Genomic DNA, 19,614 nt, shown 5'->3' on the forward strand with positions numbered 1-19,614 from the left:
TTCCTTTGAGTGGGTTTCGAGGAGTTTTCTGGTAAAGCCCTGACGCACAGAAATAATCTGTGCTGTAATGTAAACTGATGATCTTGGATGATCCAACTAAGCAAAAAAATAAATAATTAATTGCTTTAATCTGTATTAATCAGTCTAACTTGCGCTAAAATGCATAAATTGCAAATAAGCACAATTCCTAAAAAATAAGCTAACGTGTCTTGTTAAGGTAAGAAATTCAAGTGAATGTTTGAGCCTGTATGCATAATTTTGGCCCTCTAAAGAGTACAGAAAATCCTTCATTAATTCAAATTTGTACTCCAAGGTCTCGTTTTTGTGATCGTTAAGCTGCATCTTGTTTATGCATGACAGTATTTGACAGTACTCTCTGATGTAATTCAATTCATGTGATCTAAAAAAAATATGCATCCTTAAATCTTAAATCATAGCATATAGATTCACATTCATGAACTCAGTTTGAATTTTTATTTGAATTGCAGCAAAGTTTTTTACTTATGCTTACTTTCAGGCAGTCTGTGCTTAGTTTTCATTATGGCTCTCCACATGTAGAAAACAAATGTTCAACAGTTTCCATCACTGAAATAACGACATAATTGTCCTGGCCTCGTTAAGGTCAGTATTTATAATTCAGGACAAGATGCAGGCTAGGCTAAATTGGCATCCATGGGAGATTTACCAGGAGAGAGGCGTGTCTGACATTTCCCCAAAATCATCTAAATGATTTCAGAAAGAAATTTAGACATTTTGCTTTGGTGCTTTAGGATCTGGGTGATTTGCCATGACTGATGGAGCCATGAATTTTGCTCTCTTGTAGAAAACCCATGAAGACTGTAAAATGTCAGTCCTTCAATTTGGGACCTTAAGCTGAAGACTTTGGTTACAGTAAGACAAAGATTAGAAGCAGAACATTGAGTCCATCTCTAAATGTCTAAAATCAGAACTTCTGAGAAGCTTCTGAAAACTGAACTAATCAAAGTCTGAACTTAAATTCAATAAAGACGATGTGGCGTGACCTGACGAACCGACGTACTGAGACAATGAATGAGGGGGAATATCTTTGGAGTACGAAAGTTAATCTCTGTTTAGTCAAAAGCTCCTCGCGAACTGCTAAAAGCATAGCTTAACTCCCTCCTCACTTACAGCGGAAATACAACAAGCCTACAGATGTACATCATTTTAACAAAAGCCCCGATTACGACCCCTTATATTGAAACTTGGGCTCTAATTGGAAAATACCAAGACACATTACTTTCCAAAAACTCTTTATGATGAGTAATGGTTAACTGCGAGAGGCCCCTACTGCTTCATTAACAAACTCAGATGGGGGGTCTTTCTTTGAAACCCGAGCTAAAGATATAGAATAGATTGTGAGAGATAAACCAGAAGAAACATATTTTCTTAAAATAACTTACATTTTAAAGAACAAAAGATTGGACACTGTTTTGTTAGCCCGCTTTTACAAAATGCAGGAAGACCTTTAAAAAAAAACTGGAAGCGTTTCATCACACCACTATGGTAAATGTGCATCTATGAAACAAAGCAATGATGCAGCTTAACAATGTGCAGCCGCCGCTGCATTCTCCACAGGGAACGCAGCGTGTTGTGCTCATGTTGTAGATCTGCTGTTTTTGTTGCTCATAGTCCAGAAGCAAACTGATCATCAAGCCTCTTTTCTCCCTTCAACAGGCTGCGTTCTTAAAAACAAACGCACTCTTCTGCCACCATTATGATGTATTGTTTCAGTTGGCGCGATTGGTGGTGTGAATCTAGATTCAAGTTCTTTACTGTGTCTTCCACACAGGAGGAAATCAAGAAGCAGATCACAGTAAATTCAGTTATCCGAATTATGTTGATTAAAAGGCTTTACAATGTTTTGCAAAAAAAAAGAAAAACATAAAAAGCTATCTCAAAGTGCTATTTTGTAGTTTTAGTATTTTCCCAAAACTGAAACAGTAACCCTTTGAAAAGCTTTGCAGCTGCGTAATCTTATAGTCAAAGTAATCAGATCTGGATGAGAAAGCATTGCGCTGCAAATAAAACACTGCAGGCCAGATATACATTGATCTTCCATATTGTTTTTTTTTTTCTTTCCTGGCCCAGTTTCACTCTTTCGAAGCAAAGTGCATCCCAGTCCCATAAAAACTACAAAGAGTCACTCATCTTTTCACTGGTCACACCATGTGGTAAAATATATTGTCTCTGTTGTGCACACTGGGTTCCGCATGCGAGCGCGCTGAAAACGCTGAAGCACGCAACTGTTCTCCGCCGCTCAGATCTCTGTCTCCCAAAGAGCCCAACAATGGCCGTGGCTGTTCTCTGATGCGCAGAGACATCGTCGAGCAGTTTCCAGGAGATATCTGTGGCGAGTCCCCTGGTATGTCCTCCCACCTCCTCCCCTCTGCCCTACACACTTCTCCTCTTCATCGAGCAAGCCGGGCCTCTGTTGTGGTTAGGGCCCTCCGACCGAAGTTGTGGGAGGGGGGGATAAAAAAAAAGGGGGTTTTGTTGTTTCCTTGCAGGAGAGATGGACGTCTTTTTTTTTCTGCTTCACAGCCAAAGAAGAGGGAAGAGAAAAAAACCAACATGGAGGAAAGAGAGAGGAAAAACAAGTAACACAGTGTGCTGTGGTGTTCCTCCTAACTGCCAATAACTGCAAACCTCCTCTGACTCTAACACCAGGACCATCCACAGCACCCCCAGTAGAGAAAGAGAGAGAGAAGCAGGACGGAGGAGGGCGAGGGGGGGGGCAAGGCCATGTGATACGGAGAGCATGCGGGCACAGCTTCACCCCCAGGCAGAATGAACGGGGGCCTGCTGTGTCTCTCCTGCATGATTAATCTGGCTGAGGGGCAGGAGGACTGCCACGGCCCTGCCTGCATTAACTCCCTACTCTCCACACACACACACACACACACACACAAACAAACTCACAGATCAGCAGAAGACCCATGGTCACACTGAGGTTGGAGCTACAACTTGGAGAAAAACAGCAACAGTGGCTGTGCTGGAGAAAGTTTAACTTCTGTCTCTCCGCCAAGGACAGAGTCTGGATGTCGCTTACATGCCGACACGACAGTGATCCTCCCGCCCGTCCCCAAGCCGAGCGGAGCTCCACGACGCGAGGACGCTCGATAGTCTTGGTTTCTAGGTAGTTGTGGTTCTGGGTGACTCATCCTCTCATGTGACCTCTGTCTCCCAGGCAACATTGTGGATGTTCCCTGATGCCGGGCTCCTCTTTCTGTGTAATTCTTACGAGGCAGATGGGCCCGGAAAATGTGGCTTGCTCTTCAAAACTCTTCCAGACAAACGCAAAGCACATCTGACAGTAAAAATCGTGATTACTCCTGAAGACCGCTGAGGCGCTTCATATCGTCCTGCAGATTTACACTCTGCTAATAGACAGCGCTGTAAGCAAAGCGTTGGGTACTGTTGGTTATTTTTGGACCTCTACCAGAACAGAGGTGCGTCTCCTTTCAACCACTGCATAAAAATAACGGGACAAAAAAAAAAAAAAATGATGAATTTCCAATACAGAATTGTTCAGTGTAAAATATTCATGTGAACATCGGGCCTTTTTAAACACTTAAAAGTGAGATAAAACAGTCTAACTATAGTGGTTAGCTTTCACAACTCTGAAAATGTACATACATTTTCAACAAGTTCATAGTGATACGACATTCTACTAGAGGTACGGGAACTATTACAGACACAGAACCTCACTAAATAAAAATCCAAACTGACCATTCAAGCACTTCATACAGTCCAGAAAGAGAGAACTTAGTTTTGTGACGCCTCGCTCTTTATAACGGAAACCCCAGAAGACGGCCTGGTTCTTCCGGAGGTTTATTTTCTGTTAAAGGGAAGTTGTTCTTTACCACTGTCCCCACATACTTGTTCATATACCCAAGAGCTTTTTTAAGTAGATAGTTAGCATATTAGTTGCTAGTTAGCATATAAACCAAATTTGAATGCACTGCATCATAAATAGGATTGAATTAAAGTCGGTGTAACTGGATTGATGTAATTCTATGCTGGATATATTTATCTAGTAAAGGGCTTTCAAACAACAGTTGTTGTTAATTGCCACTTTATAAATAAACTGAACTGAATTAATAGCGTGCTTCGGATCGTGTTTCGTGTACAGCCACGACAACAGTCTTGAAGTGAAGGATGCAGCGGCTTTGCTGGAGATATTTGGTTCCTGAAAATGAAACCGTCGGATCGGTTTTAATATGTTTTTGTTTCTGAATTGTCCAAAAACCTGCGCTCTGGTCTTGATCTGTGACTCTGGCATTGTTCTGCAAAAATACACCAAAAGAGAACAAAGGGCCAGGTCTCTCTTGAAAAAGAGATTTTTGATACATGTATACAAATGTGAATAAAAACACAATAATATTATTTTGAGCATGACCATACTGCAGTCCATTCTGTCAGATCTCCCACACAGATTGTGAGAGTTGGTTTCTTGTTGAGGTACATTTTATTTTAATAAGTAAACATTTACAGTCAACCAGGAAAACAAATGGCACAACTGACAATGACACGTCGAACTAAATGTCACTTAAATTTCAAAGATTTTAAAAGCAAAGTTGTGCTAAGGTGAGCCTTGAGCGCCGGGTTTTGCTGAGAAGTGGAAGAGCAAGACTCGGGAGGCAGGCAGAGGGTTAACATCTTGCGGTCCGCTCCACATTAACTGGAAAGGAATGAAGTGTCAAGCATGTTTTCCACCGCAGCGAGACGGTCAAAGCCCTACCTCCTCCTCCTCCTCCTACGGACCAGTCACCCCTCAACCCTTCTCCCCCACATCACCCGCATGCCTCCCACACCCAACAACCTTCCCACAGCCATGACCAAATTATTTTCCAGCCTCCCGAGATTTGTCTCGCCAAGAAAAAAATAAAATAAAATCAGCAGCACAGTCCAGTCAGCTTTGGTCGTCGCTTTTACGCCACAAACAAGACGACGAGTCTCCTTTTTGAAATCGGGTTGTGCGTATTCTTGATGCGCGCCGTAACTTGTTGAAGAAGGGTTTTGAAAGACCCGAAAGAGCCTCTCTGCAAGTGCATAGCAAACTTAGGTGTTCTGATTTAGAGGGTCTGAATGAAAGTACTGAGGAGAGACAAGGTGAAGAGGGAGGAAGCGCGAGACGGAGCACTCAATGAGCGAGAGAATGCACGAGCGAGGGGAGTGGAATGAGAGTGAAGAGAGACGGAACGAGGGATAGAGGAAAAATAAGCCCCACCAGTGAGCAGGCCACACAGACCTGCCAAACTGCTAGAAAAAAAAAAAAGCCCCCTCTGTTTTATTTATAGTGCGCTGTATCCATGGCAACCGGAGAGGTCAGGCAAGCTGGGCCTGTGCTTCACCCTGCTCCGGGGATTAGGATTTCACAGAGGTTCTCAGATGTGAGGAAGGTGGTCTAGAGCGGCTCGCTGCTCGCCAACGCAGCCCTCCTGTTATCATGTCTGGACCCTCTGCGGGAAGTGGAGCTGGGTGGGGGGAGGGTGGGCGCTGCTCTTGCAAAGGATCCTGGGAACACCGGGAATGGTGGTTTGGGAAGGTGAGGACTGCCACAGAGGGGAAATGAGCACACATGTAACAGTAGCTTCCACAGGCTGCTTTAATTTAGGCCTTCCTGTCAATGCAGAACTTATGGAGGTTTGTTAATTAATGTTTTATTTTTTATTTTTTAAGTTGCCGTTAGGAGTGAAGAAATTGTTTTTGCGAATGGTTCTAATTTCTGGTAAAAGGTCAAAATTACATTCACAGTGCCTCCCAAGTATTATACTGCACCACAGCATGGTGCTGCCACTATTATCCATAACCAAGTAGGGACGGTGTGTGTTCAGTTAATGTTCATAGTTGGTTTTTATGAATGATATTTCATAAAAACCAAAGTTAAAAGCCAAAGTGTGCCCATTGGTTTGGAACCCAGCCTTCTGATGCTAAAAATTTGCATCCTTGCTAAGTTTAGCCAAAATAATCTTAATAGCATGTGGAGAATCACAAGTATGCTGACCAACATGAACTTACTCCATTCAATATGTTAAAACTTGTCTATAAGCTAAAATGAGCCAAAATGCTAATGTTAGCCTAAATGCTTTGCAAGTCAGTCACTGCCCTCCTTACACATTACTACGGCAGGCCCCAATTAGGCAACTTCTGAGAATAAATGTTGCACCAATGTCATTTAGCAACATATTTCTAACTTATCTTCATAGATTTGATTTATTCTGTGCTGCTTTATCAATGAAATCCAGGTAAAATACATTTTCTTTTGTGGCTACGAAACAATAAAATGTGGAATTTTAACAAAACACTGTAAATAATTATAAAATGATACAGGCATTTAAAAAAAAAAAATTCTAATACACCATTTCAAAACATAAAAGTTAATAAAATAAAAAAAATATATAGAAATGTTCAGAAAATTTATATAATTCAAAAAAGACAACAAAACCTCCTTTCATGCTTTTGTTTTCTTTACTCTCTCTTAAGCTGAGATCTCATCCTGATTTTTAAAACATCCTTGGATTTCTTTTTTTTTTTCTTTTTCTTTTTTTTTTTTTTTTACCTTTTTGCAAGAAAGCATTCTTCCAAAACAATCCAGGTAGCTTGAGCGAAGCACTTGGACAAAGGAAGCTCAAAGAGGTGCTGGGTGATCGCTGTGAGGAATCTGAAAGGAGATGAGGAAAAAGGCTGATTGCACTGCAGGAATCACTTGGTGTGACTCCAGCAGAGACCTCCAGTTTCCTTTAGGGGCCGAGGGCCGATGTTGCTAGGTGACGGATGATGCTGGGCTGGAGTTGCCATGGATGGATGCTGCTGAAAACCATACTTTGGAGTACAAGAGGACTCAAACTTTAAGAGGGCATTTACAAAAGGATTTTAAATGCTATCTTTTTAAAAATGTACTCATAATTGCAACTTCAAATTATAATAGGTTATGACTCCTCTATTTCTAGGGCCCCGTCTCATCATCAGATGACCTTTGAACATGTTTAGTGTCTTATGATTACTAGGACCTTTTTAATTATTATTTTTTTTATCTTTTCTGGTAAATATTGTTAAATAAAAATAAACAAGGTAGAATATGAAACTTTGATTCAAACTGGTGAAGTAACTGATCTGAAATTCTGAACTGTTCAGTTGAGTTCAGAAAGCGTACAATAAGGGGTCCGTGATTTAAAATCAATAACTGATTAGAATATTTATTTTTGATGATATTTGTACAAGTGCATGCAGACATAATAGAGAAGTTGTATCTTCAAAGAATATATATATATATATATATATATATATATATATATATATATATATATATATATATATATATATATATATATATATAAAAACAGGGTAGCGAGTTTGACACATTCTACAACAGCAGCAATTTTCCTTTTGATTTAGTTAACTTTCATCAACATGTCAAATAGTGCCCACCAGGGGGACATGTCATATCTGCTTTGACCATCAATTATTTGAAGAAGCTTTCTATATTCGACATAGTGCTCTGATGAGATGTTGTTTCATGACTCCAATAACTTATCAGATTATTAGGTGGGTATGAAAGCTTGCAGGTATGTTACTGTAGAAAAAAAAACACCTGAAATGACAAGATGTAGCTACCCCATGTGTGAAAACATTTTCATATAAATGTCAGTAAGTTACCTGTTGCTTGTTTAATGATAATGAGCTAAAGAAAAGAAAATAAAATAAAACAGATTGGTAAAATAAAACACATTGTGTCCTTTTTTGTTACTTGTGAGCTTGGCCTCGGTTCGTCTGTGCATTTCTATTGTTCTCCTTTCGCTGATCATTGTCCAACAATTCTGCTGATGTCTCTCTCGCTCTCGCTCTCTCCGCTTAGCTCATTTTCTTCGTCTCCCCGCAAATGGTGACCAGAGACCCCTCTGAGTAGGTCTGCCGTGGCAGGCTCAGCTCTGTTCTCCTCCGGTTCTGGTGCTGGCTGGCTGATCAGCAGGCCCCCGCGGCTCAAGCCACAGCTCCAGGACAGGCAGTAGTGGAGCAGACAAAGGACTTCATTCTCTAAAGGGAGATTGGTGGTGTTGGTAGGACGAAGGGAGCGCTAGGAGATGAGGAAAGCAGGAGAGGAAGAGAGCTGGCAAGCCCAGCACGAGGGGTCTTATCCTCCCGGCTCAAACACATGCCACCAGCTGCTGCCCCCTTCCTGTGCTTTCATTAAAAAGCCTCCCTGTGCTTCACTGGGTAATCCACATGCTTTACTGAAAGAGTGTGAGGTAAATACAGTATGTCTATCCCTTCCTCTGCTTGCATCTCCTCTGTTTTCCCATCTCTTCCCCTTCAATTCTCTCTCTTTTTTTCCTCTTTCTTTGCTCTGCTCCTGGCAAGTGGAGAGCGGTCCATTCTCCGTGCGTCTGTGGGTTTGTGTGTATACCTGTGTGTGCACCCACAGAGTCTGTCAGACTCTCGCCGTTTCCAGCACTCAGCCCAGAGCCAATGCAAGCATTGCCAGAGGGAGCGCCTGCAATGTAGGGCGCCCGGCGAGCTGGACGCGGGCAGAATATCAACGCCACGCGGCAGATCCTCGGCCCAGCAGCCCACCTGCTGACTTACGTGATCCAAATTCGAGGACGGGGTGGGGTGGGTGCTTTGGGAGGGAGTTGGACTGGTGGGGTGAGGTGGAGGTTGAGGGAAATTGCCAGGTAGTTTCCAGACCCACTTCCCTGCGTTGCGCCCAATTAATCAAGGCTACATCTGTGTTGGATGGACCTCTAGCTCGAGGGGAGGGGGCGGAGTGGAAGCACTTTTTGTCTTCACACTGTTCCCGGTTCTGTTCTTGTGTGTGTGAACAGAACCGTGCGTGTGCGTGCGCGCTACCTGTGGGAGTGCTCAGCGTGCATGTTAAATGCTTGAGGACTAAAGAAAGGTCCGTCTGTTTTATGAGTTCCTGTGACTAACCCTTTCTGGTTCGCTCGCCTCCTCCACTTTCAGATTATTCTTGGGGTTTCAGTGTCAGCAACAGGCCTGACCTCTCTCCCCTGCCCCTTGCCGTGACGCACACACACACTCATGCACGAATGCACGCGCACACTCCTCTCCTGCTCTACCTGACCTCACCAGGAAAAGGATCATTTTTCAGCACCTGCATTTATGTTTACCTCGCAAAGCTCCTGGCACACCTGGAGCTGAGATAGCCGCTCTTCTTTCATCTCTGCTCTGGAGCGTGGTTGCGTTTTTTTTTTTTTTTTCCTTCCTCCCCTGTTTGGCAGTTAAGTCTCAAGTCTCTTCCCAGTCCGATTCGTATGACTAACCAGTGCAACAAATACGGGCCAGCGCTTAAATTTCCAAGCAGAACTGCCACTTCTGTTTGGATGCAAAATCACAATTTGTTTTTCCAACATTATTTTAACTATCATAAAGATGTCCTGCGCTCTCTCTGTAGTTTAACTTTATTAGCAAGATAGGTGCACAAGCCTATATCACTGTTGCTGGATGTTTTTTCCCCCCCCTCTGGATTTTAGGGTGATTCAGTACTCTAAATCAGTAAAACCTCTATCGCAAGCCATTTTACCTCCTGCGATAAATCTGTGAAGACGTGCCCCATCTTGTCTGCCTGTATATTAATGAAAGTGTGCGCATGTAGCTCACGATGGTGTGTAGAGGCCTGGCATAGCGTGGCGCAGTGCAGAGTGGAGAGGAGAGACAGCTGCCCTGACAGATGCCGGGAGGCAGGACCCCACTGGGAAGCAGAGGGAGGGAGCTGGCACTGCCTCACCCCAGCGGAAACACCATAGGCTGCAGAGGAAATGGGCAGGGGGACAAACCAGGGGCTCAGTGTGTGTGTGTGTCTGTGTGAGAGAGTGTCACTGTGTATCTGATCTACTTTAAGAGGACCTTGGCAGTCGGTCATGTATGTATGTGTTTACCTCTGATCCAGTACTTATGTCCAACCAATCAGGTGAGTCACGTACTTCAAGATCGAGTCGGTAGGAAAGATAGATCCTTGTTGTGATTATATGTTAAGGTAGAAAGATGCAAACACAGGAAAGCTCTCGAGCAGTATCTAAGGGGGAAAAAACTGGAAAATTAGCAGAAGTTTATTTTCTTAAACAGCTCACAGGTGTTGCTATGACAATAGCCTGGTAAAAAACCAGCTCCTTGTTCGAAGTTTTGCTTTAGGGTCTGGACACTTGGCTACTGAGAAACAAAAGTTTATAAGTGATTAAAAAGAATATAAAAACAAAACATGGAATCTATTTCAGTAACTTCATTGAAAAACCTTGCATGTAAATTCATTACAGACATATATTGTGACATAATTTTAAGTGTTTAATACGTTTTTTTTATTATTATTATTTTGATTTTCCAGGCCAAAGCAAAGAAATTAACACAGAAATGTCATATTATGACCTTCACTATCTTTAGGAAAATTACTGACTTGACAGTTGTCCAAAAGACGATCACTGTCCACCTACACAAGGAGGGTAAACCATTAAAGGTCACCGCTGGCCGTTTATAGACTGCTAAATCTGAGCATGATAGCAGAGAGTTGACTGAAGGGAAAACTTGAATAGAGGTAAATGCAGCTTTGAGAGAACAGCGAGTCAAAGTCTATCTTTTGAGGGACTAAAAGAGATTTATATATGTGGCTACAGTCAGAAAGTCAAAAGATAGCACAAAACATTACGAGTGTGGTGACGTTTTCAATATATAGGCTGTCACTCTCCTTGTAACAAGCCACTCTTGAACCAAAGATTGAATCAACAGAATCTTACTTATGCTATAAGGAAATGAATACTCAGTTGTCCTAAGTCCTTTTTTCACACTAATTTCATTTAAAAATCAACTTACCAGAGTCAGGAAGAAGAGCGGCGCTGTAAGTCCAGATTGAAGTTTCTCGAGTCAGCGAGGGTTTGGGGAGCCATGTCACCTGCTTGAGGTGGTCCACTGTGTTTCATTAAGTGAAAAGTCAGCACAGCTATTTGCCAGGAAATTTAAGAGCACTCCATGCTTCCCTCTGCTGACGAGCTTTCTGGAGATGTGGATACCGTTTTCCAGCAGGACCTGGCTCCTGCCCACACTGCCAGAAGCACAAATACTTGGTTTTATGATAATGCCATCACTGTGCTGGATTAGCCAGCAAACTGGCCTGACTTACACCGCAAAGAGAACCTGTGGAATATTGTCATCGACACCTGGCTAAATAGTGCAGATGAGGCGTTATAGCAGCCTTACTGAACACCTCAGCAAAGCCACAGGGCTGATCACCTCCACGATAAGCTGCACTGATCCAAAAACTCGTGCAAAAGGAGCCCAGACAAAGTTCTGAGATTAATTACTGACCAGCGCACGTAGACAATTTTCAATAATAATATTTATCCAGTACAATTGTTATTTTATTGGTTTTACATAATGTATTCATATTTGGAAACATATATCACCCTGTGTGTCATCAAAATTAGGTACTAGCTTCACCTTTTAATTTGAATACTTAATTCCAATCTAACTTTTTCTGATATTTTTAATTGAATTGTCCTTCTTATATTAATTATTTGCCAAGCTGATTCGCAGCAGAGGAGCGTTTATATCATGGAGGCAGTGGTACTTTATGTTGTGACCTTAGCAACCCCCAGTTCAGCTCCAGGTCACGGCAAGCACTATTTAGTTTTAATTATTTACACTTTTGCTTAATGTACTCCTGCCACTGCTTCATTTAACAGGGATTAAAAATAGGCAAGTCATGCAACTTCACCCCCCCCACCCTGCAAATGCATTTCTAGTAAAGTAATAAAAATATATATCGCTCTTTACCAGTGATCGCCAGGAGTCTTTGATGTGACAACAACATTGTAAACTGATGTTAATATTACACTGTATTGGTTTCATTTTATTAGTTTTCTTGTTTTCCTTTTGTAGATAGATTTGTACGGTAAATATTAATAACAAGGCACAAATGGCTACTTTATAACAAGCTTTGTGCAAACTGTCAATACTCCAAATGTATTGTTTGCAATAATAAAAATCATATTAGTATTTTATAAACAGTAGAAGCTCACACATAAAAGCGTAGCGTCCACTTTTTGTCACAGAACTATAAATATCTTGTTTAAATTCAAGAAGAAAACCAGGATGTGTGTAATATAAAGATATGTAACACACTAAATAATTAACACACAATAAACACCAAGGTTAACAAGGTTGTCAACAAACAGGTGCTATGTTTTGTGTTTCTGTTGAAATATGAATGGATTATCTGTATTTAGACCCCTTACAGCTGTAAAATATAATGTTCTGACAGCAGCAATTCTTTTGGTGTGTTTCTCCTCTAACTTTGCACACACTTAGATGGAAACCATCTGGGAACTTCAAATTTATGTATGTCTTGCCGCACATTCTCAATAGGATCTATGTCTGGACTCTGGACCACCTTAAGAAGTGAAGATGCTTTGAGCTAAACCGTTTCAGTTTTGTTGCTCTGTTTGAAGGGGATCTTTATCCTTTTTCAAAGTGTGTTGTAACAATTAGCAAGTTTTCTGTTCCTGCTGAAGAAAAGGCATGCCCACAGCATGATGCACTCAATACCATGTTTCACCACAAAAATAGTGAGAGTTCAAGTATAATATTAGTTTTCTCCCATGCATAGCATTTAGCAAAACGTTCAGTCGTGCTGCACCTTCTTTTATTGAATGAGAAGCATTTCATGATATATTTAAAGCCTGGGATTTGAACCCTGCACTTTTTTTTCTCTTCCATCCCTAACTTGTCTACTCTGTTCCAGATCTCCACCATTGTAATAGAAAAGCTTTATTTATAGTGGGATCAAATTAAAATTACAACAATGAATGGATGAATAAATGTCATGCTCTTCCTGTGCATGAATGATGAATATTATTAATATCTGACCAGATAACAGTATTTTAACAATAGCACCACTTTCAGACTGATTATGGGCCAGACATGTGTGCTAACACCCGACTTTTGTATTTTTTTAACTTTAATAACCCAAATGTAAAACATTAAATCCCATAAAAGACTTATTTTATGAACTTATTAAAATAATAACTATCTGTATCATGCTTGACTCCAAATTGTTTTCTAATTTCAGAGCACATTAACACTAGAGTCACTGTATCATAAGTCTTTATCAGTTTGGTAAGAGGGGCTTGTTGCTGTGCGTGCACCCTTTAGTAAGTGTAAGGGATGCTGCAGACCTGCTTTGCACGCAGTGTGCAGAAAACTAATGCAGCAGCAGGGACGCACAGTGGGGAAGTGTTGCCATGGTGAGATGGGCTATCAGGCCCAGAAAGACCGTTCTTACCCGTCCACATGTTCACTGCAGCTGGGTTGGCTGCTGCTGCAGTCACTGATGTGTGGTCGAGGTAGACACACTGTTTTGCACAAATACAAAACACTAAAACTGCAACAATATGCCTTGGATTTGCACAGATAAGCAACAGCTACAGCAGCGATGCTCAAATCCAGAGGCTACTTCAAACTGTGCTTCCTTCTTCCCCCTCTTCTTCCGACACAGCAGCTGACAGAATGAGATGTCCTCAGAGATCTTGTCCACTGGGACCAGCAATGCGGAGGCAGAGCCTGCAGAGAGGAATAGTGACAGTGTCCAAGCACAATGTGTCTACTAAAGTCATCTGTGTGTGACGGACTAAGGAAGCAAAGTTTTTGTTACCCTGAACATTGTTGGAGAAACCATGGATGTTGTGTGTGTGCAAAGATATGAATGTACAGTTCAATTTCGGAGTAAGCCCATTCACTTTCTTGCCGATAGCAGACTGCGACGTTCAGTTCCACTTTCTGAATACATAGTTAAACTCAAGCACGTTTATATCAGATGAGCTTCTTTCTGTGTTGGATCTGACATGAAAAGTTTAAAATCTGATTAGAATTTTTGTGCTTTTATCTTAATTTTATCCCAAATCCTGGACCAAACGGTGGTAAACTGATTGATGTTTAAACCTACTGGAGACCCAGATGCATTAGTTTTGGAACTCGTGCTTTTTTGTTTCTGTGCATGGCTTTCTTTTTGTTACAGTTGTTCCTTTAAATCAGCAACACTCTCATGAGGTGTTGGATTGCTAACATTTCAAACTGAATTTGTCCTGTTGTTCCTACCCACAATTCTACACCTTCCCCCAAATAGCAGCTAGAGGATCGCACCTAAAATGTCTGTGCATGTGTGTTTTTGTGTGGATGTCTGTTCCTATCAGTTCACCACACGTTTCCTATTGATTTCTTAACATTATCTTTGTTAAAAATGCTAGCGTCTCAAAGCAATCAAAACCAATTTCTGCAGTTTATTTAACTTGTATTATGAATGCCATGGTAATTTCAGTCTCTTAATTCTGTTGAAATTATGCAAAGAAGAATATTGTTTTAACAAAGTCCACAAAATAAACACAAGTTGTACCCGTCAGGAAAATAAACTTTTTTTTCTGTTTTGTAAATTTTAGTGGCAGTTTATTTCTAGATTATTAATTCAGTTGTACCATTCAGCTTTGTTTAAACTTGCTTCAGTGATATGAGTGGGAACACAGAGAGAGTGGAAATATGGCTGCACATGACTTCTACACTAACAAGATTGGACTGTTATCACTTTTCATGCGTCCAACTGTAAATGGAATGTACTGAATCAAAAAGGAAAACTTAGTTGCCAAGAAAAAAATATGCCATTTTATGTGTGTGTAAAGCCAAAATAAATACAAGTTTAAATCATGTTCTATTGTGGAGGATTTGCAGATTTTTACACGCTTGCAATATTAGCTTGGAGGAGGTGTAGAAATGATCTATTTCAACACAATTTTAAAGGAAAACAGAAATGAATGCAAACACTGATCACATTGATCAGTATGACTGGATGGCCAAATATGAATGATCATGTTAACAAATGACTTGCAGATCTAACAAAAGATGATTAAAAATGATTTTGTACAATGCTCTTCATATTAATTTGCAATAAAGAGGAAATCTAACCCTGTTCGTGACCTTTGGTTTGCCGCAGGGATCCATTCTGGGGCCTGTGATCTTCTCGCTTTACACGCAGCCGTTATCTGCCAGTCACTCAAATTTCTCCACTCTATGAGCTCTATTCACAGCTGCCTAAAGGATATTAGGAATGGCTCTCTCAAATATTTTTTTTCACCTAAACCGAATGGATGTTGTTCAGTGGTAAGTCATGTAATGTTTCACCCTCTTCAAGCAGGTTGGAAAAAAAATCTAGGGGCAAAACTTGACAGTAGCTTAAAACTTGACAAACAGGTTGATTCTGAAAACAAGCTTTTTTCAGTCTAAAGAAAGCCATTCCTTAGCCACAACGACCTGTACGCTTGATTATTGTAATACTTTATGAGTCTGTATCAATCAGTCTTCCATCTCCTGCATACACCTTGTGGAAAACTCCGCTGCTCGCTTATTGACAAACTCACATCAACATTATCACTGCTGTCCTTTTATATCTGCACTGGCTCTCGGTTCAGCTAAGGATACAGTTTAAACCGGTTCAGCTAAGGATACAGTTTAAACCGGTTCAGCTAAGGATACAGTTTAAACCACTGCTGTTTGTTTCTAAAGCACCGAATGGCCTTGCATCACCCTATATATCTGAACTTTTGAAAACCCACCAGCCCAGCAGAACTTTATGGTCTGCCGGTCAATATCTGCTGGAGGTGCCTCGGTCTGTGGGTGAGCAATGAAGGGACTGGTCTGTTTCTGCGGCTGGCCCAACATCCTGGAAATGTCTTCCCGTCTATGATCTGATTTTGACCAAAGCCAAACTTAAAGTCATTTATTTGAAAAGGCTTTTGACTTTTAGTACTTTTATGTTTTATTTTAATGTGGTTGTATTTTCCAGCTTTTTACTTGGCACTGTTTCAGTTTTAATGTGTAAAGTACTGTATTTATTTGTTTTATTTTGTAAAGCATTTGGTCAATGCAAGGTGTTGTTGGTGGGTGTGCTATAGAAATAAAGTTTGATTGATTGATTTAATCACCTGTTTGCTGGTGTTTTTCAACCAACCCCTTAAACTACATCTCTGCACCCTTTTAGGTGTAATGAGAAGCTCCGAGGTCATGCAAAGGGCCTTACCAAGATGGCTTCCAGCCAAACCTGTGATGCAGAAAAGTCAACATGGCATAACTGCAACCATTGACAAAAATCACTTGGTGCGGTGCTGTTGAACGGAGCACAGCTAATAACTCAAGGCTCTTCCTCATTGCTCTTCTCTATTCATTACATGAAGAAAAGGTAAATTCAGGCTATATTTTCTTTTTGCGAATAAATTAATGGTATTACAATAATTCAAATCTAACTTCAAATTCAGCATATTCAATTGGTATGTCTGTGTATGGGAAGAGTTTAGATTTCAAATATCAGACAGCAGAAAATGAGAGAAACAAGGAGAAGATGTGTGTGCACAACTAAGACTGAAAATGTCCATTTCTCAGCGTGATGCCAGCATTGATCCAGTGTGACAGAATGGGTTTCATTGTTCATCACAAAAGGAAGCAAAGCATTTTGTCTTTCCACAGAATTACTTAAATGTTCCACACCCTGCTGCACAAATTAGAGTAGCATTGTTGCGTAAACGCGCACATTGTGAAGTCACTGTGATCTGTTGCAGAGTGCATTCGATGATGTATCTTTTTTTTTGTTAGTACATCAGCATATTGTCTGTTAAGCTGCCAATAGTGCAACAAGGTGAACCAAGCAGCAACCCATAAAATATTTTCAGAAATTACTGCAATAAATAATGTCTCTTGTAGATGCTAACATCACTACAGTAAAATCTGTTAATAAAAAAAATAAAAAAAACAGAAAGCAAGGACAGTGGCGTGTAGCCGGTGATTCCAACTTAGCAAATGTAAAATTGTGAAATCTTTCATTTTCAATGAAGAGAACAATATTATTTGTTAATTTCAAATGTTATTTTAATAAGGTTACCTGGTGGCAGAATTGGTATCACTACTACATTTTAGCAAGAATGTCCTGTTTGGAGTATTTCTGCATCGAATTTGCATGTTCTCCCTGTGCATACGGTGGGTTCTGTCAGGGTACCTCCTGTGTCCCTGCAAGGACAAGTGGGTTATAAGATGGATGAATATTAATTTGAAGCTAATATTTAACAACAAATGCCCTTAATCCATCCTTTTCACTGAAAGCTTACGACAACCCTTGATGCATAAAGCTGCTTACAATGTTTTCTTCTCTCCCTCGGCCCCCTCCGTCCTGTCACACTTTCAGACACGCCCCTGGCCACGCCCAGTCTTCCCCTGAACTCACCTGATTGGTCCGCTGTTCAAACTGGTTTATTTCTAGTTTGTAAAGATGGCCGTTTCCCTCCAGGCGGTTTTATAGCAACAATCACCGCCCCCAGTTCACCGGCGTTGCCGTCCCTTGCTGGAACTATTAAAATTAAATCCGAGCCCGTGTAATCCCTCACCTCACCTGTTCCTAATCGCATCTCTGTTATGCCGAGTGGCTACAATAAAAAAAAAAAGAAAAAAAAGTAAAAATACGTCGACTGGTGAGCCAGCCTCTCCGACGAGGGAAGCCGGAAGTAATGGGAAGTTTGTGACGTCAAAGGTTTAAAAGTTACTCGTAAGTCCTAGAATTAAAAATTAAATGACTAAAAACTAATCATTTATGCTCAATAATGATATTAAATTGTTACATTTGTCCAGTGCTGATATAAAGAAAGGATTCCTGGTTCTGCTTCTTGTGGGACTGTCACAAGTATATTTATTCTTTGTGTGTGTGATGTTCATAATTGTAAATAAAATTTTTAATTTTAAATTTTGTATAGGAACCTATGCCTGCCCTGAGAAGACCTTTTTTTTTTTTTAAACAATACTTTTTGTCTTTAATTGTACTAAAGGGTCAACAGCATTGAAGTGTATGGTCCATGTGTGACTGGTTATAAAATCAATACAAAAGTAAAATAGCTTTACAAATGCTAGTTGTCAGGAAGGATACATGGCTGGCATCCCATTTAAAAAAGAAAGGAAAAAAAACAACTAGTAAACCGTCACACGCTATTGCAACCTAAATCAAGCCACAAATCAGTCTGAAACTAACAGTCTCAATATGTAGGGCCATGGATTAGTTGCATTAGGACCAGTACTCATTATCTGCCTGGTAGGACATGCACTGGAATACTTCATGGTAGCTTTTTCCATCCACTTGGGAACTCCCACCAAATTCACACAAATATCTCAAATCTCTGGTCAAGAAGGCCCAACGAAGATTACATATCAACTGAGATTGCCTCATAAACTGAAACATTCCCAACAGCTGCTGGTGTCTGTTCACTGATCCTCTTTGGACGCGTTCATAGGATACTGGTGTGTTATGGCAACAGCTCTGCATATAGTCATAAAATCCGTGCAGAAGACTGCAAACATAGATCTTCGTACTCTGGAAGAAATGTACACCAATTGCTGTCTGGGGAAAGAACTTAAATTTTAATTTGAAATTTTCATGTTATTAATCCTTTTTCTCTTTTGAAAAAAGCCACTGACAAAACTGTTGCTGCCACTGACTCCATATGCATATTGTTTTTCTTTCCAAGGATTTTACTTCAGGCTCAGAGTTTGTCCTTGTTCAAACCAGTAAAAAAAAATCTGCTGCTACAATTCACTCCTAATTTTGTCTTAAACACAGAAAGACGTTCTTAACCAGTGCTTATGTGTCTTTCATGAGTTGTCTTTGTCTTCTCAAACAGACTCAGCAGCAGATGACTGCTCCACTGGGTTCTATTGGAGTTTTTTCCATTTGAAAAAGAGTTTCCTCTCCACTGTCGCCGTATGGATTCTTGCAGAGAACTGTTCAATGGTGCCACATGTTCGTTCAGGAGATGCAAGTGACTCAATGCAGTGGGTTGAGTTTCCTAAAATAGATTTCTTTTTTTACCTGGTTGCATAATAAGATGGCATCAATTACTTTCTGTTATGACAGGGGTTGACACTTGTTAAAGTAAATTAACTGATTTGAATTAAATGGATCTAAGCTATCTTAGCACTTATTGTATGCCTCCACTATTTCCCTTCCTCTAACAAGCTGAAAAATGCAGGTGTACCCTGATTTTGTTCTGTCCATCTTCCTATCTGCTTCTCTGTTCAGTCTGAAGAAAGCATCCTTACAGCAGTGTGGAAATAGTTCAGGATGATGCAAAATGTTAGTGCTCCATCGCACATAAATATTAGCAAGTAGTGCTAATAGCAGTACATCAAAGTATGTTGATAGGCCTAAGGGGAGATACTGCACACCTTAAAAAAGTTTTTACTGCTTCAGAAGTTGCAGTAAAAATTATTATAACCTGGTTCACTTGAGTTATTACAATTTGGATAAAAGTAATGTTGGCAAAAAAATCCCGTGGAGAGGCGTTGGAAAAACTCGAGCTTACCCGGACTCTCGGCTTGCTCTTCTCTGCTTGAGGCTTAAGGCTCGAGGCGGCTCACCTAAACCTACAGTATTAGAACTGAGCCCCTCATGTTCATGTTGATGTTGTGGGAAATGTAAGCCTCCAGTCTGATAAGGCAGAAGATCACATGGAATAAAACTATGATATTGCTAGTTCAACAGCACGGATTTGGCTCATTTTATATATA

The 19,614-nt window shown here is 40.6% G+C and overlaps 2 long non-coding RNA genes across 2 annotated transcripts in view; one reads left to right on the forward strand and one right to left on the reverse strand.

Moving 5' to 3' along the window:
- Nucleotides 1-9,949: 9,949 nt before the first annotated feature.
- Nucleotides 9,950-17,601, reverse strand: LOC107836812 (uncharacterized). Its single transcript, XR_001662774.1, has 3 exons — nucleotides 17,288-17,601; nucleotides 16,949-17,073; nucleotides 9,950-13,590 (listed from the first exon to the last, which is right to left on the reverse strand). It is a non-coding gene; the product is annotated as an uncharacterized LOC107836812 (long non-coding RNA).
- Nucleotides 17,520-19,614, forward strand: part of LOC107836814 (uncharacterized) — a 12,868-nt gene continuing 10,773 nt past the window's right edge. The window contains exons 1-3 of the long non-coding RNA XR_001662776.1: nucleotides 17,520-17,605; nucleotides 17,689-17,740; nucleotides 18,120-18,124. This is a non-coding gene — a long non-coding RNA (uncharacterized LOC107836814). The remainder of the gene's footprint in view (nucleotides 17,606-17,688; nucleotides 17,741-18,119; nucleotides 18,125-19,614) is intronic.

The sequence above is a fragment of the Poecilia formosa genome, unplaced genomic scaffold, assembly GCF_000485575.1.
Source record: "Poecilia formosa unplaced genomic scaffold, Poecilia_formosa-5.1.2 Scaffold3, whole genome shotgun sequence".
Lineage (NCBI taxonomy): Eukaryota > Metazoa > Chordata > Actinopteri > Cyprinodontiformes > Poeciliidae > Poecilia > Poecilia formosa.